Below are 12560 nucleotides of genomic sequence, written 5' to 3'. Positions count from 1 at the left end.
TTGACTTGCATTGTTTTTATTATACTATCTCTTTTAAGTGCACAAACAGAAAGAAGATGTAAATTTGTTATGCTTAATGCCTTTATCTACTCCACAATCAAGACAAATTGACAAAATGATTAGAGAAAGCCCCCGGGGAAGAGCTGGACTGGCACACCCTGGAGGCTGGTGGTGAGGGGCAGGGACAGCAGCAAGAGGCTGGCAGCTTGGACAGCCATCACAACCCCCCAGGGACCCCAACCTCACTAGGGGGTGTGTGGTGGGTGGTGAATACCCCCAGGTTCAATCAGGGGGCCCGTGAGAACGACCCTCTCCTCCCACTGAGGACTCCAAAAAGGAGCGTTTGGGCAAGAAGGCACCAGGAAAAGATGGCACTGCCCACTAATCAGGCAGTGGGGGGGCTCAGGACCTAGATATGGCATCATCAGAAAGGAGGCACGTCTCGTTCATTGATGGGTGTGTTAGGGAAGCAGGAGCATAGGAGAGCCAGAGTGATACCATTTTGAAATCAAGGCACATTCCTTGCTAGTCATCACCCATGGCCATGAGATGTTTAAGGCTGAGGAAGCAGCTTAATAACACCTGGAGGACACACTCCTCCGAGAGCGGACTGTTTGGCTGGCCCAGTATAGTTATGTGCTAAATGTATTTATGCAGTAAATGCCAAGGATTGTTTCCTTTAAATCAGCAAAGTTTTAAATGTTGTCATGCTGTCAGCCCACCCACGTGTAGATATAGCTTAGCTTTTACATAGATAAGACCCCTAAGTAAGAAAAACTTAAAACAAAGAGGAGGCTTTCCTCCTCCTGCCTTCTGAGGACGCCCTACTCCGAGTAGCTCTCCATAAACTGTCTTCTCACTGCACTCTGTGACTCACCTTGAATTCTTTCCTGCGCGAGATCCACGTACCCGCTCTTGCCATCTAGATAGAGACCCCTTCTGGCAACAGGTGCAGCTAGGAGACCAAAGGTCTCCCCTCCTTTCTAATCACACTTAGTTTCCAAAAAGTAGCTCTTTAAGGGTGGAAAAGTCAGTTTTGATACCTAATGACCATCATTTTATATAATAATCCTACTCATACTTGTATTTAAAGCCTTTTAAAAATAATATTAATAACATTATTATTATTCATTTTTCTTTCTCTCCTAACTAAATGGAAAAGGTCTGTCTTCATTCCAATTTCTCAGTTAATGTTTAACAGACAAATACGTTCTTTCATAAAAGTCCAGACTTTCAATTAAAAATATGAAATTCATTTAGTTCAAATTATTCTTTTGGGCTGGGCACGGTGGCTCACACCTGTAATCCCAGCACTTTGGGAGGCTGAGGAGGGCAGATCACCTGAGGTGAGGAATTTGAGACCAGCCTGGCCAATATGGTGAAACCCTGTCTCTACTAAAAATACAAAAATTAGCCGGGCATGGTGGTGTGTGCTACAAGCTATTCAGGAGGCTGAGGCAGAAAAATCTCTTGAACCTGGAAAGCTGAGTTTGCAGTGAGCCGAGATTGCACCAGTGCACTCCAGCCTGGGCATTGCAGCAAGACTCCATCTCAAAACAAACAAACAAACAAACTGTAGGACTTTGATTTCTTCAAATTTGGCTACAGAAATCTGCATCTTCCAATTGGGAAACTAAAGAAATAAAATTAGGGTAGGTTTCAGAGGGATGCTTTAAAATGTCTCCTTCTTTTCTGGTAAAAGTAGGAAAAGTCCCAGATTCTCTTTGTTTATTCTTGTTATTATTATTGTAGTAGTCAGATACAGTCAACAAAACTGTACCGAGAGTGATTTTGTAAGATGAGGAATGGACAACATATTGTTAGCCCCATCACATGGGGCCTCCCTCTCAATACAGGATGAGGTTTCAGGGGCTACAGGACCAATCATTTTCCCATTTTCCAACTGCCTGGCTTATCACTTCATCCTTTCTCCAGAGATTCCCTATATGATTCTGTGATATCTTTGCATTATTATTATGTGGTGATGTGTTTGCAATGTTTACAATACTGTGCATCATAGGAGATGGACTCTAGGACATGTCTGCAATCAGAGCTGTGAATTTTGATCTTTTGGTTCCAGACAAATGGTCATGGATATGTGTTCATCCCTATAAATTGATAGGGGTGTATCTAAGTATCTTTTACTTCATTATATTGGTTCAGTGAATTACTCAAGTCATTCTGTATAAAGTACTTATGCTTTCAGCATTTGATATTATTGTTACAGAAAGTAATACATATTCCCATCTTTTTTTTTTTTTTTTTATACTTTAGGGTTTTAGGGTACATGTGCACAATGTGCAGGTTTGTTACATATGTATCCATGTGCCATGTTGATTTCCTGCACCCATTAACTCGTCATTTAGCATTAGGTGTATCTCCTAATGCTGTCCCTCCCCCCTCCCCCCACCCCACAACAGTCCCCGGAGCGTGATGTTCCCCTTCCTGTGTCCATGAGTTCTCATTGTTCAATTCCCACCTATGAGTGAGAACATGCGGTGTTTGGTTTTTTGTCCTTGCGATAGTTTACTGAGAATGATGTTTTCCAGTTTCATCCATGTCCCTACAAAGGACACGAACTCATCATTTTTTATGGCTGCATAGTATTCCATGGTGTATATGTGCCACATTTTCTTAATCCAGTCTATCGTTGTTGGACATTTGGGTTGGTTCCAACTCTTTGCTATTGTGAATAGTGCCGCAATAAACATACGTGTGCATGTGTCTTTATAGCAGCATGATTTATAGTCCTTTGGGTATATACCCAGTAATGGGATGGCTGGGTCAAATGGTATTTCTAGTTCTAGATCCCTGAGGAATCGCCACACTGACTTCCACAATGGTTGAACTAGTTTACAGTCCCACCAACAGTGTAAAAGTGTTCCTATTTCTCCACATCCTCTCCAGCACCTGTTGTTTCCTGATTTTTTAATGATGGCCATTCTAACTGGTGTGAGATGGTATCTCACTGTGGTTTTGATTTGCATTTCCCTGATGGCCAGTGATGAGGAGCATTTTAACAGAGACATAGATCAATGGAACAGAACAGAGCCCTCAGAAATGATGCCGCATAGCTACAACTATCTGATCTTTGACAAACCTGACAAAAACAAGAAATGGGGAAAGGATTCCCTATTTAATAAATGGTGCTGGGAAAACTGGCTAGCCATATGTAGAAAGCTGAAACTGGATCCCTTCCTTACACCTTATACAAAAATTAATTCAAGATGGATTAAAGACTTATATGTTAGACCTAAAACCATTAAAATCCTACAAGAAAACCTAGGCAATACCACTCAGGACATAGGCGTGGGCAAGGACTTCATGTCTAAAACACCAAAAGCAATGGCAACAAAAGCCAAAATCGACAAATGGGATCTCATTAAACTAAAGAGCTTCTGCACAGCAAAAGAAACTATCATCAGAGTGAACAGGCAACCTATACAATGGGAGAAAATTTTTGCAACCTACTCATCTGACAAAGGGCTAATATCCAGAATCTACAATGAACTCAAACAAATTTACAAGAAAAAAACAAACAACCCCATCAAAAAGTGGGCAGAGGACATGAGCAGACACTTCTCAAAAGAAGACATTTATGCAGCCAAAAAACATATTCCCATCTTTTTAATATTCAAAGCAAATTTAGGCTGGGTGCGGTAGCTCAAGCCTGTAATCCTAGCACTTTGGGAGGCCGAGGCAGGTGGATTGCCTGAGCTCAGGAGTTCAAGACAAGCCTGGGCAACATGGTAAAACCCCATCTCTACTAAAATATAAAAATTAGCCAGGCGTGCTGGTGCACACCTGTAGTCTCAGCTACCCGGGAGGCTGAGGTGGAAAGATTGCTTGAGCCCAGGAAGTGGAGGTTGCAGTGAGCCAAGATCACACCACTGCACTCCAGCCTGCGCAACACAGTGAGACTCTGTCTCCAAAAAGAAAAAAAACAAAAAGCAAATCTAGTATGGGGTACTTTTCAACTTTTAGATATAAGCCAAAAAGTTGGGATGAAAGCAGAAGGGTAAGAATAAGAAATAAGACCGAACTTGCTTTATTGGGCACCCACTGTTGAGGGCTGTGCATTTGCACAGTGAGCTAACGGCTGGGCTCACAGTGCTTAGCGTCCACCTCTCCAATGGCTCTGTCCAAACATGTGTCCAAACAGTCACACACACGGTATTTGCAGAAAGGAGTAGAATGAGGGAGGACAAGGAGAGAGAGAGGGAGAAATAAGGCATATCTCAGAATCACCCTTCAGAATAAAACCTTACTCAACTCCAGAAGACCCAGGGCCAGATTAACCTCCTTTAAGGTGCGAGGGGAGAGGGCAGACTCATCTCCTGGGAGGACTATGGAATCAGCATTGACTTCTGCCCAAAGCCTCAGGACCAAACGCTGGAAGGTTAATGGGTGGCTAAGCTGGTGAGGGTCAGACCCCTTACCTGGTTCACGTAAGGCAATTGTAAAATACGTTCTAGATCACTCCATAACTTGGTTGACCTGAGGGCCTTTTTTCGGGCATGCATGAGTATGTTATGGATATTATCAAAAGTCCCTAAAGCTAGCCAAGTGATATCATTGAATTAGTAGAGAATAGTACCTCCTAGATAAACATAGCAGTCTCGATGATCTAAAGTTAAAATAATGAAAAATTATGGCAGCTCTCACTTATAAACCCCTTTCTTAATTCTGGATATTGACCTAAGTGCTTTGCTGATATTAACCTAAATTATCCTCAGAACAATTCTATTAGGTGGGCAGGGGAGAGCAGAGGAGAGGATAACTATGCCAGCTGTCACTCACCAGAACCTGAATGCACATCCAGAGTTAATTGGATGATAAAAATAATTGCTTTCATCTCTTGAGCCCATCTCACATTCTCCATGTTACCCAGGAAGCAACTGTGACCCAGAGACCCTAAGAAATTCCCCTGAGGCCATGCAGACACTAAGGACCAGAGCAGATGCCAGCCCAGGGCATCAGACTCCTATGCCCAAGCTCCTAAGGAACATGGGGCCCATTTCAAGGTGGATCCTCAGAAAAGTTCCGACTCCCGTGCTGAACACAAACAGGCTCCACCACCTACAAGAAAGAGAACCAAGGGCACTGTTCATTTTGAAGAAAGCCAAATTCTTCCATTTGAAGAGCACTTCTTTATTCTGATAGCGTCCTTTCTAACCTTTTCTTTCTAGTAGAATGTCCTTTCTTTGGTAAATTGGTGGTGCTAAGAAAAGGTAGTTTGTTTATCTTAACATCATTTTTAAAGCAAAACTTTGTCAACATATATGGTCTCCAAAATATATATATCTGTACAAATTATTGTGAGCCACATTATCCTAGGGTCTGTGAATGACCCATCTAGCATCTGTGTCCTTCCTATGTGTTGGCAAAGGGAGGATGGTGACAAGGGCCCAGCACCAGGGAAGGGGGAGAAGATGCCCCCTGTGTCCTGGCCACAGGGCAGTTCTCACCTGGTCTGGTTGGTCAGGGAGTAAGGCTTATGCTTTACATCCCCACTCTTGGGACTTGGTGCCCAGGTTCCTACTCTTTGCTCAGAAGCAAGTGGCCACACCTGTTGGACAGCAGATGTCCCCAGAAGATGTGTCAGTGGAGTCTACACTCTGGAAAGCTAAGTACTGAGCTGTCTCTCTGTCCCTATTGCTCTCTTGGGACAACCTGAAGGTCGTTATTGCTTTGGGGCTGGGAGTATTTTGCCTCCTTCCTCCAGTTGACTTTAAGGAGCTTCTCAGAAGCCCCACACGATGCTTCTGCTTATGTCGCATTGATCAGGACTTAATCACGTAGTCATACCCACACGCAGGGGCAGTTGGGAAATGTAGTCTTTATTCCAACCAGCTAACATTAGGGTTATTTCTCTGGTTCTCTTTAAAAAAGACAAGAAAATGGATCTTACATAGGAAAATAGCAATCGCTCCCAAATTGTCAATTTTTATAAGACATGATTTACATTGCAGTAGGTATTGAGTAGATTTTTAAGCATTTGGAATACTGGAAGTTTGTGAAACAAGTGTATTAAACAATTCCTCAATGATACGAGTTTATAGACATTGGTCTAAATTTAAATTATCATATTTTTTACCAAGTGAGTGTTATACACTTTTAAAAATATGCTTCAAAGTGAAATGAGGGACTTTCTTTTTCAAAGGAAACAAAAATACTGTTGTTATAATTTCAGAGAAATGATGAAAGTTTCAAAGAAGCTTCGAAGGAGTAAAAGGGTTATGCCAAAATTAATTTCTGAAGGGTTTTGAAACAAAAATAACTTTCCCAGTTGAAGAGTAGAAATATTAAAAAGGAAGATATGGGGACAAGAATGACTTAATCTTAAATGCTAATCTGCCATGTCACTTCTAACTAACCTCAAGTCTGGCAATGCCTCCAAAATGTTGTCGATGAACTACTCTTTATGTAAGAACACCTATTCACTCTAAGTTTTCTTCCAAACAACGCTTGATGTTGTTGCAGAAATCATAGGCTGTGATACCCGTAGCTACCTACACATTCCTTCTAGAGCACGCGTCCTTTTTCCCCAAGCGTAATCCCTGGGTCTAGGGGGTTGTGGTGTGGCAATCTACCTGTCTTGTGACCACCCAAGACCACACTTCTGACTCGAAGTTCTCCCACTGAATCATCCCATACTGACAAACAGGATTTGTCTACCTTTCCCTTTGGTCTCTCGGCTCCTTCAGCATTTTGGGGGGTTACTTTGCATATACAGCTCTTTTACAAAACAGAAATATTTCATAGGAATGATGATTGCAGTGATGTGGTTAGTGTGTTCGGAGAACAGTAAAAATCAGTGTACAGAACCAACATTTGTGTATATAAAACAAAATTTTAGTTTTTATGGTAACTTAGAGAAAAAGATAAAAATTAGAGCCATATTTAAATGAAAGGAGTCGTTATATGTAATATAAAAAATCAAATATGCGTGAGAATTTTACGGATTCATTGCAAAACCTCATCCCAGAAGTTCAATATACTTGAAGCTCTCAAATTATTTTTCTGTTGCTATCTAGCCAAGTAATCTTGGCTGTTTGTTAGATGGTCTTCAAAAGTAAGTTATTGGGTTGTCAGCACTATTAGATATCGGGCTGACCTAGCCCATCACTAGAGTGAGGGTAAGGGGCTCATTTCCAATTCTTATTTACCTAGAAATATACTTACATATCTCAAGGGGAAAAATAGACTCGAGGCTCAGTGGCCTGAGACAGATTTCTATCAAGCAGAAATTGTAACCAAATTCATGGAGCCTGAAGGACTCTGTTGGTGTACAAAATTTGACTGCTAAAACTGTGAAAGGATAATGGTTTATTAACGTAATTACCCTATGAGAATTTTACACTTCGATTGCTGTGTTAAAGTTAGAAATGTAAGACATAACTCTAAGGTTTATCCTGTGTTTATAATTGGGTCTCTTTCCTTCTTTTTATGATGTTAAATTTTAAATATTAAAAGGTTATTTTATGACAATATTCTATTCTGTTCAAAACAAATAAAGGGACATTTCTGCTTCTGGCCAAGATGGAGTAACAGCGACCTTCCTGTCTTAAACAACTAGAGAATGGTAAAAATAATGTTTTCTATAAACTGGGCGATTTAAAAAGTTTAGGGGCCTGTAGAGAAGGTAAGCAAATACTTCCCTAAGGTTTCTCCAGGTCACTGTCTAGAAGAAGTTTTCAAGATTCAGCAAAGGTAAGAGAATCCAAACAGAGCCTGGTGGGCTCCCCGAGGTGAGAAAAAGAAATTGAAGTTTGGTCAAGATGGCAAGAATTTTCACGGCAAAATACTGGAGAGGAGAGAGCTACAAAGAGAGAGTGAGAGTTCTGGAGATTGCCAGAGAAGAGCCTTCAAATCTTTGGCTAAGAGTTCATCTGTGAATACAGGAGAGGCAATTATCTGAGTCTGGCAAAAAGTCACCAGAAAGTAGAATGTAGAACAATTCTCTGAGCTCACCCAGAGCTGGAAATAGTCTGTGTTCCCACCATCCAAAAAGACTTTGCGATACATGAGGCATTGGGTAAAACCCTCAGAGAATTGCTTTCTTCGTGGGGCTAGGAACTAGACCTGGATTAAAAGTTGCACTGAACAAGCCCTAACAAAGCTTAAAAGCAAGCCTTAAAACATCTGATTCCAAGTAACTTAACTAAGTGATAAAACAAAATTAAACATCAGTAAGGAATTCAAAAAATCTAGCACTTGAGAACAAAAAATTTACAATGTTCTGTGTCTAACAAAAGTTACCATACAAAGAAGCATGAAAAAAATTTACTCATTAGCCACTGAGCCAGAAATGATAGACAGGATGAAACTAGCAGAAGAGAATGATAAAAACAGTTATAAATAGCCCCCATTTGTTCATGAACGTATAGGAAAACATAAATATGATGAGGTGAAAGATGTAACATATGAAAAGGCCCAAATAGAACTTCTAGAGACGAAAAGTAAAATATATCTGAAGAGCCATTAACAGCAAATTAGACACTGCAGAAAAAGATATCAATGAACGGGAATACAAAGCAATAAAAAACTATTCAAAATAAAACAGAAAAAAGATGGGAGGAATTAACAAGAGTATCCGTGACTATGTACACTATTAAATGTTCTAACACACATGTATGGAGTTCTAGGAGAGGAAGAACAGATACAGAAAAAAACATTTGAAGAATTAATGGCCACATCTGATGTTTTACAAATCTTTATGAAAACCGTAAGTCCTCAGATCCAAGAAGGTCAGTAAAATAAACTTTCAAACCATTTCAAGCCACATCATAACCAGATTTCTAAAACCTGGTGACCAAAAAAAGAATACTAAAACTTGTTCCTAAAAATGACACTTTAGGGCTGGGCGCGGTGGCTCATGCCTGTAATCCCAGCACTTTGGGAGGCCGAGACAGGAGGATGACGAGGTCAGGAGTTCGAGACCAACATGACCAACATGGTGAAACCCTGTCTCTACTAAAAATACAAAAATTAGCTGGGTGTGGTGGCATGCACCTGTAATCCCAGCTACTCAGGAGGCTGAGGCAGGAGAATTGCTTGAACCCGGGAGGCAGAGGTTGCAGTGAGCTGAGATTGTGCCACTGCACTCCAGCAGCCTGGGTGACAGAGTGAGCCTCCTTCTCAAAAAAAAAAAAAAAAAAAAAAAAAAAAAAAGACACTTTAAAGAGAGGCAACAAAGACAAGGAAAACAGGAAACATAAAAAGTTATGCACATCAGAATACAGCAAAGCCATGTTTTTAAAGTGCTGAAAGAAAAAAAAATATCAACCTAGAATTCATCACTCAGTGAAAAAATTATACTGAAAATCCCTTAGAAACCATTAAAAAAGTAACATGAAGAGGAGTAACTACCATAGAAAGTGCTCAGTCCAAAAGATGTCAGGGAATACAAAAAAATTACAAGGGAAATAGGAAATAAATATAAAATAAATCTCGGCATGGTAAATTTAAACCCAACTCTATTAACAATTACATTTAATGTAAATGGCTTGTAATCAACCTCACTGTGACGGCCTAATGATGTGTTGGCTTCTGTGGGCTACAGTTCACAATATCTTAATCAAACATGAATCTAGGTGTTGCTATGAAGTTATTTTGTAGACATGATTAAAGTCTATAATCAGTTGACTTTAAGTAAATGAAATTATCCTAGATAATCTGGGTGGGCCTTATTCAGTCGGTTGAAAACACTAAGAGCAGAGCTGAAGCCTCTCTGATGAAGAAGAAATCCTGCCTGTGGACAGCAGCATCCACCAAGCCTGAGTTCCGGTTCACCCTTCCCAGTGACCTGCCCTATGATTTCCAACTTGCCTAGCCAGTTACCACAATCACATAAGCCAATTTCTTACAGTAAATCTCTTACTATATATTTCCTACTGGTTTTGCTTCTCTGGTTGAAATCCAACATATATCCATCAATTAAAAGGCTTTTCTGAATCAATAAAGCAATAAAATTAGACGGCATGTTGTTTAAGAGAAATGCATTTTAAATATAAAGGCACAGACAGGCTGAAAGTAGCATGATAGAAATACACACACACACGTGTGATATATATATATATTTGCATACATATATTTGCATTATATATATAATGAAAATATCGATCAAAAAACCTGGAGTGCTTATATTAATATAGACAAAGAATCTTAGAACCAGCAATATTAAAAGGGATTTAGAGGAAGCATTTTATAATGATAAATGAGTTAATTGATTAAAAAGACATAATAATCTACGTGCATGTGTGTCTAGTAACAGCTTCAAAATACATAAACAAAACAATGATAGAAATGAAAAGAAACTGGCAAATTTGTAATTATAGTCTGGGATTTCAATCCTTCTCTCTCAGTAAACTATAGAGCAAATAGACAAAAATCATTAAAGCAATGGAAAACTTGAACAAGAGACAAAGATGGGCATTGAAATTCCTTTTATGACTTATCCTTAGTCACACACTGGCACCTCTGCCATATTCTTCGGGGCACACAGGGCCAACTCTGACTCAGTGTAGAGGGCCCTTCACAAGGGCATAAATACCAGAAGGTGAGATCACAGACAGTCATCTCAGAGGCCAGCTATTACTGGCCTCTGAGATAATAATAAGTACAGAAATGTCATGGGTGGGGTTATCATTATTTAAGATCATAGACTACCACATAGTAATATACTTCCTAATGCAATGAAAGAACAATAGCAGTCTAACAGTTGAGATTTTGCATAAGCATCTTAAAGCAATGTTGTTCTTGCCTGCTTTTATTCAGGAATAAAGAGACAACTGGAATCAATGCACACCAGTTATAAAAACATTTCTACAACACATCACCATTTATTTTGATTAAATGGCGGCATGCCCTGTGATGGTACTACCAGTAGGAAGTGGGGCCATACAACTGCAAATGCAGCTTAACAAGAGAGTTGCTGAATATATGAATCAATACATATGTATAATTAATGTGTGCATACGTATATATATTTTTTCATTCCCATAATTTGAGGCTTTGTGCTGAGATGCCCAGCAAGAGTCAGCCCAGAGGTTCACCACAACTAGAAGCTGATGCCATCATTATAGAGGGACAGTGCTGTCATAGAGACGATTCACTGGCAGATGATGATAATAAAAGTGACAACCTGCCCTGCTTTTGAGCTTATAGAAACCAAACGGTTTTAAGCCTATTGGGATTGTAATCTTCCATTTACTCTTTCCCTTCCGAAACTACAAAAGCTTGCTTTTCCTATGTTATATTTGCCAAAAGGCAAAAGAACACTCATAAAATACTGTCATCCGAGACATTTAGAACCTTTCATCAAAAAGACATGTGTCATAACAGGCATACCGAGACTTGCTGGCAGAGGAGGATCTCAGCTTGTGAAGCCTGTGCATGTCTTCAGCCCCTCTCCACTCATCATCCCCTTAACTCTGAGTCCAGGTACCTGTGATCCAGCATCACACCTCCGTCAGCCCCCGACCACAATCCTCACAAAACACTGACCAGATATGCAACTCAGTGGCTGGTCCCCAACTGAAAAGGACCCCCAAAACACCAACAGTTCCTCTACTGAGGTCAGTTTTGCTGTCCAGGTACAACTGGAAGACCATAGTCCAAAAAAGGTCCCTGGCATCTTATTCGTTAATCAGGGCCAAGCATATGATAGGTTCCCACTGGAAACAAAAGAGACAGTTAATGGCTACTCTTCAGACAGCGTGGGAAATCTATGATTGGTTACTACCATTTGCATTTTTGGTATATACCAGGGGTGGCCACGAGGAGCTAGAATTTAAGACTTCAAAGGACAATGGCTGTTTAGAGAAACCCTAGAATATAAACCGCAGGAAGCAAGGAACTCGTGATTTTCTTGGCATTGACTCCTCAGCACCTAGGACAGTGCCTGGCACCTAGTAGGCACTTCGATACTTATGTAATGATATTTAATTTCAATGAAAAATAAAACTTTTGCTGAGACTTTACTCCACAGCTCTTTGGACTAAGGATCTGGAGGCTTTACTTATTGTTAAGATCTATTCTTTCTTTTCTCAAATTATTTATATAGGAAAGTTCAAACACAAGAAAAAGCTGAAATAAGAGTAAAATAATCACACATTCACTATCTAGGTTTAATAATTATTAACACTTTATTTGATTTCTTTTAACATTTCAAATACATTTATGTTTGTATATATAAGCATAAATATACAAATATGTTTATACAAAAATGAAATGTATATATTATATAAACATGAATACATATATTATATATATGAATATATATGCACATATAATATGCATACATAATATGTACTTATTTGTATATGTAGGTAGGCTTGTGTATCAGCTGGGTTCAATCGGAAAAGCGGAGTCACTGTTTATCTGTATTTCTTCATATCTGCAAGGCTGTTCTTCATGTTTTATACTGGAGCTTGAGGCTCACAGAGCAAGAGTCAAGAAAGCAAGATGGATGCGGAATGGGGGAGACCAAGAGCAGGCTGGAACTCACTAGTGTGAGCTGGGCCTTCACCTGGATGGACAGACTACTGGTCTTCAGG

The sequence above is a fragment of the Symphalangus syndactylus genome, chromosome 8, assembly GCF_028878055.3.
Source record: "Symphalangus syndactylus isolate Jambi chromosome 8, NHGRI_mSymSyn1-v2.1_pri, whole genome shotgun sequence".
NCBI lineage: Eukaryota > Metazoa > Chordata > Mammalia > Primates > Hylobatidae > Symphalangus > Symphalangus syndactylus.
Note: the sequence above shows the minus strand (reverse complement) of the source record.